The 17,163-nt window shown below is 38.1% G+C and overlaps 1 long non-coding RNA gene across 1 annotated transcript in view; it reads right to left on the bottom strand.

The window, feature by feature from the left end:
- Positions 1-8,313: 8,313 nt before the first annotated feature.
- Positions 8,314-17,163, bottom strand: part of LOC146322836 (uncharacterized) — a 34,550-nt gene continuing 25,700 nt past the window's right edge. Inside the window, exons 2-3 of the long non-coding RNA XR_014771314.1 lie at positions 9,482-9,724; positions 8,314-9,379 (exon numbers count right to left, since the gene is read on the bottom strand). This is a non-coding gene — a long non-coding RNA (uncharacterized LOC146322836). The remainder of the gene's footprint in view (positions 9,380-9,481; positions 9,725-17,163) is intronic.

Here is a 17,163-nt window from a genome sequence, read left to right as displayed (position 1 = left end):
CACCCAGATGTTCAATAATGCAAATAATACAAATGCAGTTTGACACTTTGAGACTGTTTTCACATTCATATGCTGAAGGAGAACACTTCTCTGCACTCACTGTAAATCTGAAGGCCCAAATGCACTGAAAGCGACTGATGTGCACATTTTGAGGTACGTCTATAGCGCACCAGATTATGAGGTCAAACTCTACTCTGACCTCGTTTCAATTTTGGAGCACCAAATGATGGTCCAGAAACCAAAGCCACTTTTTTTAACACCTGCAAGTAAACATCGGTGAATTCCAGAAATCAACTGACACTAACAAAATAAGAAGAAATCATGAGTACAAATAAAAATAAAAGAAATTTGTTAATAAATTCAAATTAAAACAATTAACATAATTAAAAAAATAAAACAATAGAATTACTAAGAGTAATGCAAAGACAACGCTTGTGTTCACACAATTAAACATGCCGACACACCTCCACACCTCTGCAATGCTTGACGGTGTCTGAATAACATGACCTGTCAAGCCACTGAAGACTTTTAATGTGAAGCATCTGTGCAGGAAGTGTGTGTTTCTTCAACGGCGGCTTAACACTGAACATAAAAACTGCAAAGTAGAATCAACTGCAATTAATTAGTGAGTAAGTGAACAGTGTTTCTGTCAAAAACAAGAACCTGAGAGCAGCAGAGTACTGAGTATGACATTACTCATGTTGTACTCTTGTTGTGTCGAGAGTCAGCAGGTGAACAGCAAATTTAAACAGGAGCAGATTAGAAAATAAGGACGTTTCAATGAAACACACTGATTAAAAAATGAAAAAACACAGGGGAAAAGGCTCATCTCTTAATATTATGCAGTTTAAAACAGAGGTTCTCTCTGCAGTGGAGGTAAATAAAAGCCATTATTTGACATGTATGATTAGATTTACTCTAGCAAAAAAGATGAAACTTTGGTTGGTGGGTAACTTCCAAGTTTTCTAATCAGATACATTTACACTGGCTGTACGCACTGTAAACCATTTTCCATTTAACCCCAAACCTTGGCCATCCCTGTATATGTCTCCTCTTCCTCGCCTTTCCCGCGTGCACATGTGAGGAAGAGACAGCAGATAGCACACATGTAAGCGTGCATTTCAGTGTGTGTGTATGGGTCTGCTCACATATGTAATAGATGTGTAATATCTGTTTCAAGGCCTCATCACTGCTGTCAGCACGTCAGATCTTCAGCGTGTGTGACGGAGGATTGTTTTACTGAAGTCATACAGCTGGAACCGCCCGCCGTCTTTCCACCGTACCCGCTCATTTTCATTTACATTTCAGCCTGACCGCCCGCCCTCGCATTCACCGTGGAAAAATTGCAGCCGGACGAGTGTGTTTGTGAATGACAGGGAGTATGTGTCTGAGTGTCTGCTTGAGAGCATTTGTGTGTACATATGAGTGTGAATGCACGTAAGCGTGTATGTGGAGTATCTGAGTGATTGTCCAATTGGAAGTCCCCGGGGTCCTGTGGGATTCCTGTGGGACCCAAAGACAATTACACAGCTCTTTCAGAATTGGGGTTGGGAAAACCAGACCTGCAGATATGATGGGGATTTTTATGCCACAGAGCGAACATAAAAAAGGGTAATTTATGTGTCACTGCTCAATAAAACACAAGGAAATCGGTTCCAAATACACCATAAACTTTATTGCTGTGTCCTGCAACTGTCCCAAATTCAACTATTAACTAACCCAGATTTAACAACTGTTGCTCAAATTGATGTTCTTTTTTCATTCTACATAATACATATATACATACATATACATATCACATAGTAAGTACTCAGGCAGCAAGATATGGTATATAAAAAAAAATCTGTACCAATCAAATATCACACAATTTTCCAATTAAAAAATAATAATAAATAAGTTTGATAATATTTCAATTACTTGCACAGCTCTATAGAAAATATGTTTGAAAATTCATTTTATTTTAAACACCATGACAGTGTGTAAGTACATGTGATGTAGTATAGAGTTTGGTACCACCTCACATTTTTGCAATTTGGTCACCTAACAGTTAAAATGATATATATTCCATGAGGCATAAAAGTAATAATTTCATTTGTAATTCTAAGTTTCTCTACTGTCCCAAAATTTTTCCAGACACCTTTGTGTCCTGGTTGCTATTTTTATTGTCCCTGGGACAATGTGACGTCCTTAATTTCGTTAGGTTCTCAAAATTGTCAAGTTAAAGGGATTTAACTTGACCACAGATTTTACAAGTAGAAGTCAGATAAAATAAAAATCATGCAACTGTCTTCACTGACCGGATTAGTAAACTATTTATTTATTCTTTATTTTTGAACCATCCAAAGGGCAAGTTTTGGAACTTGGCCTACAGACCTGCTGCTTTGATTTTTAACTTGTCCCAAAAACAGATGTACAATGTTTGAATTTCATACAGACTGAAAGCAGGATTGGAGTGATTTTATCTTTGTGATTTTATGTTTGTGTGATAAGCCCATTTCTGTTTACCAGGATATGACATGTTAAAACAAACCTTTTTCACTACAGCCATGTTGATATGAAATAGCAGCTTAAACATAAGTGTTACCATTGATACTAATGAAGGCCCCATTCCATTTAGTGTAGCATCGATTTTCCAGTTATCTAACATCCTCAGTAGCAGCACCCTGACTCTGTATACCTGAATGGAACAGAGCTTTAATTAGTATCACTGGTAGCACATGTGTTTATCCTGCTATTTCATGTTAAAATGGCTGTTGTGGAAAAAAATGTAAAAAGTCTCAGAAATATGACTAATAAAAAGGGTGGAAATAAGGAAGCCCTGTAATTTTGACGTAATCATAATTGCAAAACAGTTAATAATGGGGGGAAAGTAATACATATGACTTGTCAAAATTCAGAGAAAGTAGGCTATGTCATATTTGCAGGGAAAGCTGTCAAATATATGACTTAGTGACTTATAATTAGTGACAGGGAATTTCTCATGTTTTTGGCAAATCAAGTAATGATTATGAAAAACACTTCATAATTTTTTTTTTGTTGTTGTTGATGGTTTTTTTTTTTACATGTAGTGGAACTAAGCCCGTGTGTGTGTATGTGTGTTTATGAATTAGCATGTTTGCACATGTGTGGTGTGTTTAGGTATAGTGTTTTTGAGAGATCAGTGTGTGTCTGTGATCTTTCCAAGCCTGTGTGCGTGTGTTTCTGTGTGTGTCTATGAACAGCTGATGTGTGTGCTCCTCATGTCATCATGTGTGTGTGCTCCCCAGCTGCAGCCCAGGCCAAGAGGATCTGGTCCAGATGGAAGTTAGGTCAAGTCTTGCCCGAGCAGCAACTGCACTAACGAGCACGGAGAGCCACAGTCAGGATCAGGTTCACCGAACGCCGAGGCAGATAAAGGCAGAGCAGAGTGGCTGCTGTTTACACACTGCACAAAATACGGAGGCCTGTAACAGTGAGGGGCAGTGTAACATCAGTGGTGTACAGGACAAGAAGGAGAAAAGGTATAGTAATAATAAGTTGTATTTGAAAAAAATATATTTCACAATCTTTATTTTTCAACTTTTTGGTTGCAGGTCAATCCAAACTGGACTGGAACAAAACCAATCATGGTATAAATATTTCACAATTAAAATATTACAGCTGGGGCAATACACTTATTTCTCAATTCAATACTATCACGATATTTGGCTGCCAATTCTACATTTCCACAGTTTTTTATTACTATTCTTAATTACTGTGATTCGATATTCCAATTCTTTGCAATTTTGGTTTGCTTTCTGAACACTAAGCCATGGGAGGGAGTTGAATCATACACTTCTAAAAACTGCATAACATAATTAATATTTCCAAAAATGCCTATGCTTATCATGTCAATCAGTCTTCCAGGGTTTTATTTAATCAGAATCATTGCTAAACGGTATATAAAAGTAGTACATAAAATACTTTGGGAGTAAACTTTTACATTTAGCTCTACCTGCTCATTGAGCTGGTGCCATAAGAAAATAATAACTAAATTAAGATGTTAGGCAAAAATGAATACACTTTAAACCCCAATAAATTAGCAAAACTCACAAAACTAAGGCAGTCAGTTGCCACAAGTTCTTTGAGTTTGTAAGTTGGCGGTTATTAAAGCTTAAATATTTTTGAGTTAGTGTTACGTGAAAGTGATAGATTAAGCCTACTCAAATATTTTCAGAATATGCAACTCAAAATTTTCCTTCTACTAGCATTCAACACTACTCAACATATTTAAGTTTCCAGAACTTCTAAACAAATTTTTTCCCTACTTATTACAATTGATCGATTGAAGCATTAAGGTTTTAATGTGAGCCCTTGAAAACTGCACACAGCACATATGTGAGCCTTTAAATTAACATCTTTCACTTATTAAACTGAACTTGAAAACGGTCCTTTCGAAACCTCACGCTTGACTGTGAGTTCTGAGTTTGAATTTCGACCTCCTGAGGCTGTTGCAGCTGGTCAGTACTGAAACCAGCGTAACAGCAATTAGCACTGTGTCAGCAGCTACTAGTTTGTTTCCACAGAGCAGAAGAAATACATTCCTGAAAGTATGCGCACACACGTTTTATGTTAAGAATGTGAGGTAAAATGGATCTGTTTGTTAACGTGATATTATTGCAATCACAATGCTAATTTCAGCTAGCTGGGAATATCAATTAAGGAATCATAAAAAAAACAGAATCATGATATTTAAGTTTTTTTTTTTCTCTCCCACCCCTAGAAAATATATTACAGTGACTTAAAAATAATTATCTTTTCTTTTGAAATATGCAGTAATGGAATGAAAATTGAATATCTAGTGTGTTGAAATAGTCGTCCATCTATGTAATAAGTACAAAGATGTGCACAAAGATTTGTAGCTTGTAGACCAGAAGGGCCACCTAGCTATCAAGGACATAAATATATGAAGTTATTTTTAAGCCCAACAGTGTGGCAATTTTCTTGTGGCTCCATCTGGAAACAACATCCGAAGACATGAAAAGACCTGAGTAATTCTTCGTTGCCATGAGAAGAGACACAAGAGCCTCTCAGCAGACATGTTTATGAGCGGATACATGATTAAGAAGTGATGGTGTGACACAAAGTAGCTCCTCATTTGTAAAATTATAGGTCATCCGGCAGGAACTTCCTCTCATTTGTGTCTCTCTCAAGCGGTATTCCCACTTCAGACCATGGTGAACTCTGAGCTGGTGTTGTACTGTTTTTGATTTTCCCCAAAAGACTGTTTTATGGCAACTATTCTAGGATGTAACCAAAAACCAATGATTAAATGACTAATGTCTGCAGAATGACAATAACTGCTTATATGTGTAACACAGGAGCACAGGAGAACAGCAGATCCAGTCCTCATGTTCTTAAAAAAGCTAAGTAAATCCAGAGTGTATAACATAATGCTTCCATCTGCTGCATTATCACCTTTTACAGGTGGGGCTGTACATAAAAAAAAACAAAAAAAAACTACTAAACAAATCACACCTGATATTTTACAGTCATTATGAATAAGGATGCACAATAAATTACCAGCCAATATTGGCCCATTCACATTGCTCTGTATCTGTATTGCTATAATAATATCTGATTTGATAGATTACATTTAAGCATTTAATTTGAATTCTTACAATTCTTTTGTCTCTTGACAAAATACCAAAAAAAAGCCAAGCCATTTGACCCTTACTTAGTTAATCGATTTAAGCTGCCGCGTGAGCAAACCCTCATTCATCCTCTTCCTCATCCCCACCTGACTTCCTCCTTAACACTGTGCCAAATTAGGAAAAACCAGGGCCACATCCAGGCACAACAAAATGCGGCAAAATGTTGTTGGATTGAACACCCTGTACAAACTGCACTGCCTGTTTAATATGTAATACGTTGCGTTTATAAACACAACACTGCTGACTGCGCAGCACCACTGACACACCCACCAAACAAGAGACTACTTACGTCGAAGCCCGTTGCACAGTTTCAAGGAAACGCGTTCCGACATTGCCCAGGTGAGGAGAATGTGGTGACTGCAGGAGTGGCAGAATCTGAAACTACAGGATATGACACAAAAACAGAAAAATAAATAACAGAACTAAGAGCTGGCAGGATTCACGGCCTGTGACAATGACTATCAGCCCGTCAACACCTGCTTTTAATTAAAAAAAAACAAAACTTTTTTTTTCCTGCCATCCTATACTTTATACTACCATATTTTGGCAACTAACTTAGATTCTATTTTATTTAACATATTATATATTAATTAGCAACTTTGTAACAAATGACTCTTTATGGAAATTAAAATGTAAAAATGCAATGCAATTTATTTCTAATTTAATTGCTATTTTAAATATTTTGAGCTAATATATTTTCAAATTTAGAGGTATCTCATTACTGTTAGTTACTTTAAATATGACTGGTAACACACTGGTGTTTTACAAAAGTCAGACAAAAAGTTTATTATTTATTTTTGAAATATATAATATAAAAAGTACAGACAGACTGTTAGGTGGTCGATCCCTTCTATCTGTCCAACCTTGCACAATGCTTGTCCCACATAATCCCACATCCTCAAAATTACAGAAGTTTCTTCTAATGAGTTTCTCTGCTGCCTGTCTCCAGCCTTGACATTCCTCTGCTGGGTTTACTCAGCTGCCTGCAAAGGCCTCAGCAACAAGGGATTCGCACCCGCAACCATCCGGGGCAGACTGACGAGCTTCTGCTTACTGTCCGAACTCACCGGCCTCCCACCCACCCACATTAATTATAATTACATTTCCAGCTTCCTCCTCCTCTTCTTCTTCAGCTTACATCTGTTCAAAACAGCTCACTGTCACTTCATATATTTGCCTGAATCGTGCACCAATCTGTCATTACACCGGATGATTTATCCCTGTCAGGGAGGTACAGATGAATAATGTGCAGTAACTGCTCATTGTTTTGTTTTAATTGAGCTTTTTGGAAGGGGGACGGTGGGCAGCCACTTCTCGGCAATGTTTTATTAGTTTTTATCGCCACAAAGACAGGAACGTGTGGAGTGAGAGAAATATGACAGCGCAGGTCGAGCCAGGAATCAAACACACACAATCGGAATACATTTTTCCAGGCGGGAGCGGGGGGAACGACACTTGTGCGGTCGATCTTGGACCGACTGAGTGACCGGGGAGTTTAACACTGGCTCATCAGTGTGTTCTTTGTCAAAGGTTGCACAATTCCAGCTGCAAGGTCGCCAGTGATGCACAGTTGCTCTTGCACTGGACTGTAAATTTGTATATCTGAAAACTGCTAACACATGTTCATCTGTAAATCTGTCAATAGTCAACAAAGTAAGCCCACAGGAGCTCTATATTTGCATGACGAAGACAAATTACCATTAATTTTTGGTCTATTTCCTCTTAAGGGATCCATAATGTTCATCTCAACTTGTGTTGATTGTGCTCATGTCCAACTATTGGCCTTTTATGAAATACTGTATGCTGTCTTACTACTGCTTTATGATACAAACATAACTTTTTTCATGTTGGCTTCTTTCCTCCCCTTCACATAGAACCTTATTACTGTGTGTATGTTATATTTTACTTCAGTATTAATTTTGTTAAACTTTCATAACTGATGTTTTTGCCACTTGGGGGTGGTAGAAACAAACTATAAACACAGCACAGACATATTATCACCATTTCAATTGGTATGCTGAACAATTTATGCATTCGTCAAAATTAGTAGTCATTTGGAGTTGTGTTTCTGACTCCCAGCACTTCAAACAGCAGCTTTCTAAGTCACCATATGCTTCACACTATGATGCTGTAGTTACCCCCATAGTGCCATTTCTGGAGGTGTCCCTTGTTTTGATGTGATGTCAAAGTCAGGTGATGTTATGTTAAATACGTTAACTTACTTAAGTTATATGAAGTTAATGTAAACTTAACTAATGTACTTATTTTATCCCAAAGCATGATCTTTTCATCAGCCTAGGTTTTTTGTGCCTTAACTTTTGAAAATCTACCCAGACGTTAGATATTTATTATTGCCCTACACATGAAAAACTGATCCTTGAGGGGTACCAACGTCATAATAATTTAAAGCATAGGGCCAATGATCAAGCTGACAAGCTGGGAGTGACAACATGCTGGAAATATAAGTCCAATAAGCTCCTTTTAGCTCTGTATTTGCTCTCCACCAACTCCTGGGGGAAATATCTGGCTCTTTAGCTGGTGTGGTGCTGAGCATGCAGGTAGGACTATGATGGTATGGATTTTCTCCTACCACAGTAAAAAAAAAGACTATATAATCCTGTGGGAAAAAACACAACTGTCATTTGATTTTTAGGGTGTATTCTGTCCAATGACTGTGGAAAATTTACATTATAGACAAACTCTCTCTGTTGACACGAATCCTAGTAAATCAAATTGCATACAATCTTTAAGATCAGCCATCTAAAAAAATATCCTTGTTCAGCAATCACAATAGTGCCACAAACCCATTCTAGTCATCTGATAAGAACATTTATACATTTTTTCAAATCATCAAATAGAGTACTGCCACAGAAAATGGATACTGACAACTAAAGTCCAAAAGCATCGGAGTCTTGGCCTTTACAAACCTGTATCAGTCAAATTCTGCTTCATACCTAAGATGTTTATGCACCCCCACCCCACCCCTTACCTGGCAGCGACACAGCAACAAACCATACTCAGAAAACACAGACGTTCTGGAGCGCTACCAGGTCCCAACATCCTCTGACCTTTCTGTTGTTGTTTTTTCTCCTGTTCTCCACCGTCATGTCAGAAACCGACGCCAGGCTCCTCTGTCTCCCTCGCTGCTAGAAATGGAAAGACGCATGAGGCAAACAGCCCGAAGTGTTGACTCGTGGCCAGGAAGAAGAAGCAGGGGAGGAAGACAGTGAGTTTTGGCAGAAGCAGAGAGATCTCCACAATCATGGCATCGACTACTACAGTACTGTACCTTTCCAGTTCAGATGGAAGGGAAAATACGACAGCTTTGAACCACTCTCATGAGGCTGAACGACCTTCATGCTGTTTTTTTAAGGTTTCAGCGATACTGCGTCCAGACTCCACAGCTGACTAACCTTTGATAAACAAGCAAGAGATGCTTCTGGCAGCTGAAATCCTCACAGGAATCCCCTCCCTGCTACCAGCAATGAAAACTCTGACCTCCTGTGCTCACTGAGCTCCACGTGTCGGTGTCTTTCTATGTCACTACAGGTCGGCAGTATAAAAGGACTGTTACTGTGATTAAAATGGCTCAGGCAGGCAGAGCGGATGTCACAAACACCAACCAGCAGATTTGTTTCTCATGTAGAGGTCTCCGCCTGCCGGAGGGATTTTGCAGCATCCATCCTCGTCCACCAGGCTCCTCATCTCTGAGTAGAAAAGACAAGGAGAAACAATTAAGGCTCATGAACGAAGCTAACTATCCGTAACCACACTGAGAGCAGAGGGGTAATGAGTCCCAAAGATCGTACCGCAGTCCACGGGTGAACGAAGGGGAGCGAGCTACGCTAATGGAAACGATGCGCGCTGATCAGTGCGTAATGCACGCCCAGCTTGAGGATTGAATATCATAAGGAAACCCATATGGGGGAGGTGGGAGATGGAAGGTTTATCCTCTTGAGAAAGTGCGTTGGAGTGACACCACATCTGCGCATCAGTAGCGTGCTCTTCCACGAAGAAGATCCATCTTCTTTGGATCCTGCGCTAATCAAGGCCTAGGTAAGAAAAAAACAGAAGAGATTCGGGTCACTGAACCAACGATTGTGAAACAGAGCCGCGTTGCCTTGGGAACCCGAACACAGCCGATGTAAATAATGTGATCTATTGGTGCCATCTGGAAAAGATTGGGCCGAAGGGTGCCTCATTCTTTGCCTCTTCTATTTGCTATATGTGAGGGGATCCATTACCGTGTTTATTTGTGCAGCTAAGCCTCGGTCGGCGAATAGGATTATATAGTGGGGGATTGAGAGTAGAGCCTACACAAACAGTGCTATTAAAGCTGGATTTCTGATATATCCTGAACAATAATGGATTTACAAGGCAGGAGTTTTTCCTCTCTCCTTCTCACAACCTCTTCATTTTCCAGAAATTGAAACCAGACCCACAGAGAGGAGCGCAGCTCTTCTGCTGCGTGTGCAGCGCAAGAGAGAAAGGAAGCAGGCCAGATCCGTATTTATCAGAGCTTTAAAACACTTACACACTGGATGGAGAGAGCAAGAGGGAGAAGGAGGGAGAGAGAGAAGCTGCACTGTTCACTGTTTGATAGCTCTTAAATACCCTGCATGTCGCAGTGAGAGATGGAGTGAGAAAACTTTAACAGATAAGGCGTTACTTTCTTTTTGGTCAACAAATCTCATGTTAGTCGGTCTCTCAACACTTCGCAACTTTCTTAATCCATCTGTGGTTCTCAGCCCCAAACATATTGGTTCCAACAGAAGAAATACATTTTTAAAAACTAGCCACACATATCAAAAAGGCTCACTAACTACTAAGTGTTGTTTTATTCTTTGTCTAATTTTGATTTCAATTTAAAGGTCAAAAGGTAAATAAAAATTATATTTTTTTCGATTTTTGAAGTGTTGTTTTTTCTTCAAATACGTGTAGGTAGAGGAGAAAAAAAATACTGTGAGAATCGCTGATTCTGCCTTTTGACTCAGTTATTGAAACTCAAAGCTCATTTTGATCAATTTTCTGTTTAATATTGAAATTGTGAGACCCCTAGTGCCTTGAATGCATGTCAGGTTAACCTGTTGGTGGCCACAGGGTCGCTCACTATAGATGTTAGCTGCATTATATTTTGAACAGAGAACCAGGAACCAATCAGTATTTCTGTAATGGAATACTACCTGGAGCCAGGGTTTCTGCATGATTTTATTAAGACCCTTTAAGTCACAGAAATATTCTGTCAGGTATTGATTAATCCAGATAAACCCTGATGGAAGATTCCTATTGGCTGCTCCAAAATCTAGATAAAAATCAAGATTAGAAAGCAAAAAACAAAACAGAAACTTTATTTTAGCATGACCACCAGCTTCTCTAGTTCTAGTATTTTTAAGTTAGAGTGCTTTCACATGTACCTCATTTGGTCCAGGCTTTCAGATTCTCCAGCTGGGTCCAAACCAAAGTTGCAGGTGTGAAACCGACCCCCAGTCAACGTTCCAGATCAACACGCTGAAACTTGGTCCGACTGAAAGAGGTGATCTCAGTCCGGATCGAACTGAACCATGGTTGTGGATGTTTTGACCAATTACAGGAAGTTCTACCAGGCTATCATCAGAACCGAACAAAATGAACAACAAGCCGATGTCAAGCACACACCTGTCTACAAACCAATCAAATGCAAGTACATTCATTTTTATTTTGTAATAATTTGTGTAGTTTTCTTACTTTACAAACCTCTTTTAGTTTTGGGTGAGCTGGTTATTTTACATAAAAATTGTTAGAAATTCCTTGGTGAACAAACTCAGTCAGCAGTCGGGCCTCTGTCTCCACTTGTCCTCTGCTGACTGACCACAACAGCTTTATGAAAGCAAAATGCTTCATTGTGTTGGCACATCGCTTTCTCTCCAACAGTGCTAGCTGTGGTATTGTTAGCTATCTGTCAGGCATCTCTCTCTTTGCCATCTTTGCACAAATGTTTTTGATGGAAATTAAGATGCCATTTTCACAACAGTTAGTAACACTTTATATTTAACTATACTCAAAATGCCACCAAACCACAAATTTGGCATCTCCGGTCTTTAATCTGAAACATGAACTTCTTCTGCACATTATGTAGCATTCAAACTGTCATATCTGTTAAATGTCGTGTCTTGGTCCTGCAGTGCCTTGACATCAATTATTTCCTTATTGCTGGATATTGACGTTGACAAGCTTTAAAAATAAAAGAAGAAAAACAAAAGAATGTCGCACAGAATTCTATGACCTGATTTTGGTTCTCATTTAGATTAGGCTTCAAATAACATTAGCTCAATTTGCTGAAGAAGAAATTGAATAATGTTTATAGATTATTTGATGAAGGAGACCAAAACAAAGTCTTCATTTGGTTTCCATTTCTTTTCTTTTAAAATCAGGCTATTATTTTATTTTTATGACCCCTGCCTTACTTCTTCATATCTTGCTTCCACTTTGTGTGTTGTTTTCCTGATTTGTTTCCTATTTTATAAAAAGGTGTTACTGTTTGTAAATAATAGATATAATGTCTTTCATCGACATGACAACTGCTATGACAAAAACAGTGAAATTAACACTAAAAAGACAGTTAATCAACTCCCTGTTTAGCAACGAATTTACCACCATCACTTGAGACAGGTCATCTCGTCTGAAACAACGTGTAGTATAATGTAACTTGATGGCTTGTGTTGATTTCTGATGAAGGCTGTGAGACCTCAAAACCGTCATCCAGATGTGTGTGTCAACACCAGGAAGGGATCGGTCATCAAGAAACAGAGAAGAGAGAGGTGCACTGTCAGCATCACACGTACACACATGCCGAAGAGACTGAAGACAGGAGACAAGATTGAAATACAGTACTGTGTGAAGTTGTTGTGGATGTAAGAGAAAGAGGAAAAGAGACAGAAGAAGAAAACACTGAACATTGACAGAGAAAGTAAAACTTCACATTATGATGGATGAAAAATGCAATGCCCTAATCTGACAAGCTTTCTCTTTTCTTATGTTTCTATTTGAAATAATTAACTACTACTAAGCAACTACTGAGTAACTCGCTCTGGGGAGCAAAAGCATGATAAAAATCAAGAAATTTATACCATTTGCCAAAGAGATGCAAACTAGATAAGGGGAAATTTGCAACAAAAAAGAAAAAAAGTATTATATTTATATATTTGCATATTTAAGAAATTTAACAGAGCTGAAATGGCACAACCATGAAAAATGGTTCAAGAGATCCGGGAAAGAAGATGAAGGAGGAAGTGGAGGAAAAATTGTGTGATTGTGTCTCTGTGTGAGAGTGTGATTATGTCATAAGAGAAAAAAACTTACGGAACTTATAGAAACAAACACAGAGAAAGTGAGGGAGAAAACAAAAAACTGGAAACTGTCCACAACTCAGTGCAGAGGTTCAAACTGTCAGCAGCGCCATCAGCTCAAAGAGAGCTGCACAAGTCAGAACTGCTCCATGAACATCAACCCAAACTGGCCAACGTAATCAAGATGCACACACACAGACACACTGATTAATCAGGCCTGGTGATTTCTGGTTGCCTCCCTCTGCTCTCCAATGGTCTGTGGTTAGCCATCATCTGGATTATATTTCTGCACTGTAATCCAGTTGGACAACGGTGGGAAGGAGGCGTGCGCCTGAGAGGGGTTGAAGAGATAGAGAGATAAAGGAGACAAAAAGAGTGAGATGAGGGGAGTATGACAGAGGAGGCAAGGCTCCGCTCTCTCTTTCCTTCCCTCTAATTTGGCTTCCACTGTTGAGCCAAGAGGAAGTGGAGCTGCCATGTCTCCTTTCCCCCACAATCCCTCACCTCGGCTGGCAGCAGACCGCCCGGGGCTGGGCCTCCTCCCCCTGGAGCTCCCTCTGAGGATGAGGTGCCAGCTTCAATCTCATTGATTTCTCCTCACTTCATTGGGGCAGCCAAACCTCAGGGACAAGGGGACAAGGGGGAGATTTTTTTTCACTACAGGGGGAACCAGGATTCTCACTGTGGTTATCCCTCCTTAGCAGTGTAAATGAGTTGGGATTGACCTCCCTCCTGGTTTGCGTTATATGCTGACTTGTTAATTTGACGCCTTTGCTGACAGAGAGAGAGATAATACCAAGAGACAGTCTTTCTTACCAGTATGCACATAGACTGGGATATTACAGTTAGGAATGGGTGCTACTATACCTAACTTTTTCAATTCAATACTTCAATTCTGTTACAATTTTACCAATATTAATGCTAAGGATGTACTGAAACCACTTTATTTCAGATTGAGTACAAGCACTCACATTTGGGTACTTGCCGATACTGAGTACCGATATGAGTATTTAATAATACCATTACAGTTCTTACAATAACTTTAAAAATTTGTGTTATTTTCATCAGATGTCATTGTTGTTGCTGTTTCCTGTTGCTAGTGTAACCGTAGTTACTGTACACCTCACATTTTTGGGTTGTTTAAAGTAAGTTACTTCACTAAGTTTGTGTTCCTTATTAAGCTGTGCAGTTTACTGTTGTTTCAGTTTTACATGCACTTGCATTGAAGTTTATGTACAGTCGCCAAAGTTGCTGAAGTCATTAGTGGATGATGTTGAGGACGTTGAGTCTCTCGCTGTTAATGACAGCTCGACCAAACAAAAGAGGGTAGACGTCAGCAATCAAATCTTGTTCATTTTGTAAATTATGGTCTCATTTACAGTAAAGCAGATGTTGGAGCACGGTATGCTTCAGGGCAGTGGCCCCAAAACTTTTTCTGCATGCCCTTCTTCAGAACCCAAAACGTTAATGCCCCCACCCCACAATTATTATCAATCATTAACAATAATTGGGGAAGTGGCTGATAAAAAAAAAAAAAAACCCAAAAAAACAAAAAACAAAGATTCAAGTTGAATTTTGGTGAAATAAAGGCCAGCATGATATCATCAGCAAACTCTTGTTTGTTAATTTCCCCCACATTAATCAAATTAATTTAACTTTGTTTCACTCTATATTTCTTCCCTGGTCATAACTTAACTTAGATGAAGTTGTTGTCTGTTGTTAGTCTGTGTATTACAATCAGAATCGGAAAACTTGTTCATGACAAAGCAATGGACATTTGTCTCTGATGTGTTCACAAACAAAAAACACACATCACATATAGAGTAAATCAAATAAGAAGTCAAATATACAAGAAGAAGACAAGAAGAAGTTAGAAGAAAAAAGTGCAGGTTTAGTGTGCACTTAATTTACTGTTTGTTTATAATATTAGTGGCACTTGAAATGATTTCTTTCTTGGATTTTGGGCTGTTTTTAAAGGCTGTGGGGACTTTATAGGGACAACATGTTGGGAGGAGCAGGAAAGGAGTATGAGGGGTCCTGCCTGATGAGGATGGTTTACAGCTGAGCTGACCTCAGGACTCAAGTCCCATCAGAGCTGGCTGATGTTTATTGTAGAAAGTTTTGATTTGTTTTTAACAAACCAAAAAGTTCAACACAGTCTGTTTTACTTAGTCATTTTACTAGTGTTTTAATTTTTCTTTTTTTTTACTATAATAATAATTCATGTCTAGTCATTGTTTTAAGGTTGTATATTGTTCTTTTCTCCTTGCTTTTTTGTTTGTTTATATTGTTACATTACTGTGTCTTTCTAAATTCAATAAATTGCTAATTACCAATTATCAGACCAGTATTTTAAAAGATTTAATTTTAAAAGACCTTTATATACAGTAATAATAATAATAATCTTTATTGAATTAAGTGAAAGGAATTTCTGTATTTGATAAGATGTAAAAAAAAAAAGAAAAAAAGGGGGGGGGTTATATAAAGCATAATTAAAATAAAATAAAATAAAATTATTTTTATGCATGTATATTTAGAATGGAATTATATATTTTATTTATATATAAGGACATTTTTGAATGACATTTTTGAACCTCCACACCTACTTGTAATTGCTTTACATTAGGGATGCATAATAAATATCAGGGCTGATAGTTGATGAGATAGCTGATGAGTTTTAGGCTGATATTGGCCTATCTATCTATATCAGTCTAGATCAGTATCAACATATATTAGCTGATAAATATTGGCTATACTATCATCTGGTTTGAAAGATTATGTCAAAACATTCAGTATAAATTCTTAGGTAAAATACTTAAAGTCAAAATATATTTGATAAGTTTTGTTTTATGTACATACTTTACTGGAGAGATGGAGCCTTTCTTACCATGTGGTGTGCATAAACTACAGGTTATATGTACTTTTTAAAACAAAGATGTTAAATCGGTTATCTTATCAGTATCAGCCACCAGCCAAAAACAATATGATGCATCCCTACTCTTTGTAGCTGTATTTTATCTTACACTTTGGTTCTTTCACTTTATCTAAATCATTATTTGCAAGTTTTAGGGCTTTTTTGTGACTGTATTTTATTTTACATTTTATTTTACCTTAACCTTACTCAATTTTTTATTAGCTAATTGTGGTAGTGTCTGTTCTTTTTAATGTTTGTTGTTTGCTTCTGTAATTGACATAATGTCATTGTAAATTAGGGTCACTCCTCAGTGTTCTCTCAAGTATAAATAAAAATGTAAGGATGGCTGAATTAATAAATATGCCTCAGGAGTATTTGAATGAGTTATAATAACCTTGTAGTTACCAGTTATGTACTATGTATTTGTTATCTATGGCTTTAAACTGATACCAGTTAAGATTAGATAAATAAATAGTTAATAGGTCAATAGTATAATATTGGATTTGCGTAATAATAATAATAATAACATAGTATTCATGTAATTTTTCCACCAATCACAATTTGCTTCATATCATTTACACAACCCCTGTTCTCTACTTTCTCACACACCAACACTCACCTGATATTTTTCACACGCATACACATATAAAAACATACACACACATATTAACACCACCCGATACATCTCTCACACATGTGGAGCAGACTTCTAAGGCAGATTGATGTTCCACATGTAGCAGAGCAGCCTGATATTCAACCTGCAGTACAGATGTATAGATGCTGGTGTGTCTGAGGAGCTAAAATACTGGGTGAGTAAGAAAAAGAGGGGTAGAGCAGCAGGGGGAGAGGTATTTCAGAACAACAGAATACAGCATTTAAAACTCAAGATGTGAGATTTTTTTTTGGCTGTGCTGAAGCCGCTGACACTTTTGTGAGCTCCACTGTAAAAGCCTCAAACGCAGAGACAAAAATGAATAAAGAGTAGGTGGCCACAGGTGGCAGTAAAAGGGTCAACATTTTGAGAAATACTTTTCTTTGCTGACTTTCTGAGAATGAGATTAACAGATGAATATATCACTCCCTCATATCAGTGCATTAAAGGGTAACTTTGGCGTTTTTCAACCTGGATCCTATTTCCCAATGTTTTTGTGTCTAAGTGACTAATGGGGACAACAATTTCTGAAATTGGTCCCATATTGAGTGAGGCTGCTGCAATGAAATCACCCAATTACACCCGTCCCGTAAAAGTGCA

This window comes from Lutjanus erythropterus, chromosome 8, assembly GCF_056507025.1.
Source record: "Lutjanus erythropterus isolate fLutEry1 chromosome 8, fLutEry1.hap2, whole genome shotgun sequence".
In the NCBI taxonomy this organism is placed as follows: Eukaryota; Metazoa; Chordata; class Actinopteri; order Lutjaniformes; family Lutjanidae; genus Lutjanus; species Lutjanus erythropterus.
The sequence above is the reverse complement of the archived record's forward strand: the minus strand, read 5'-3'. Positions and strand labels throughout refer to the sequence as shown.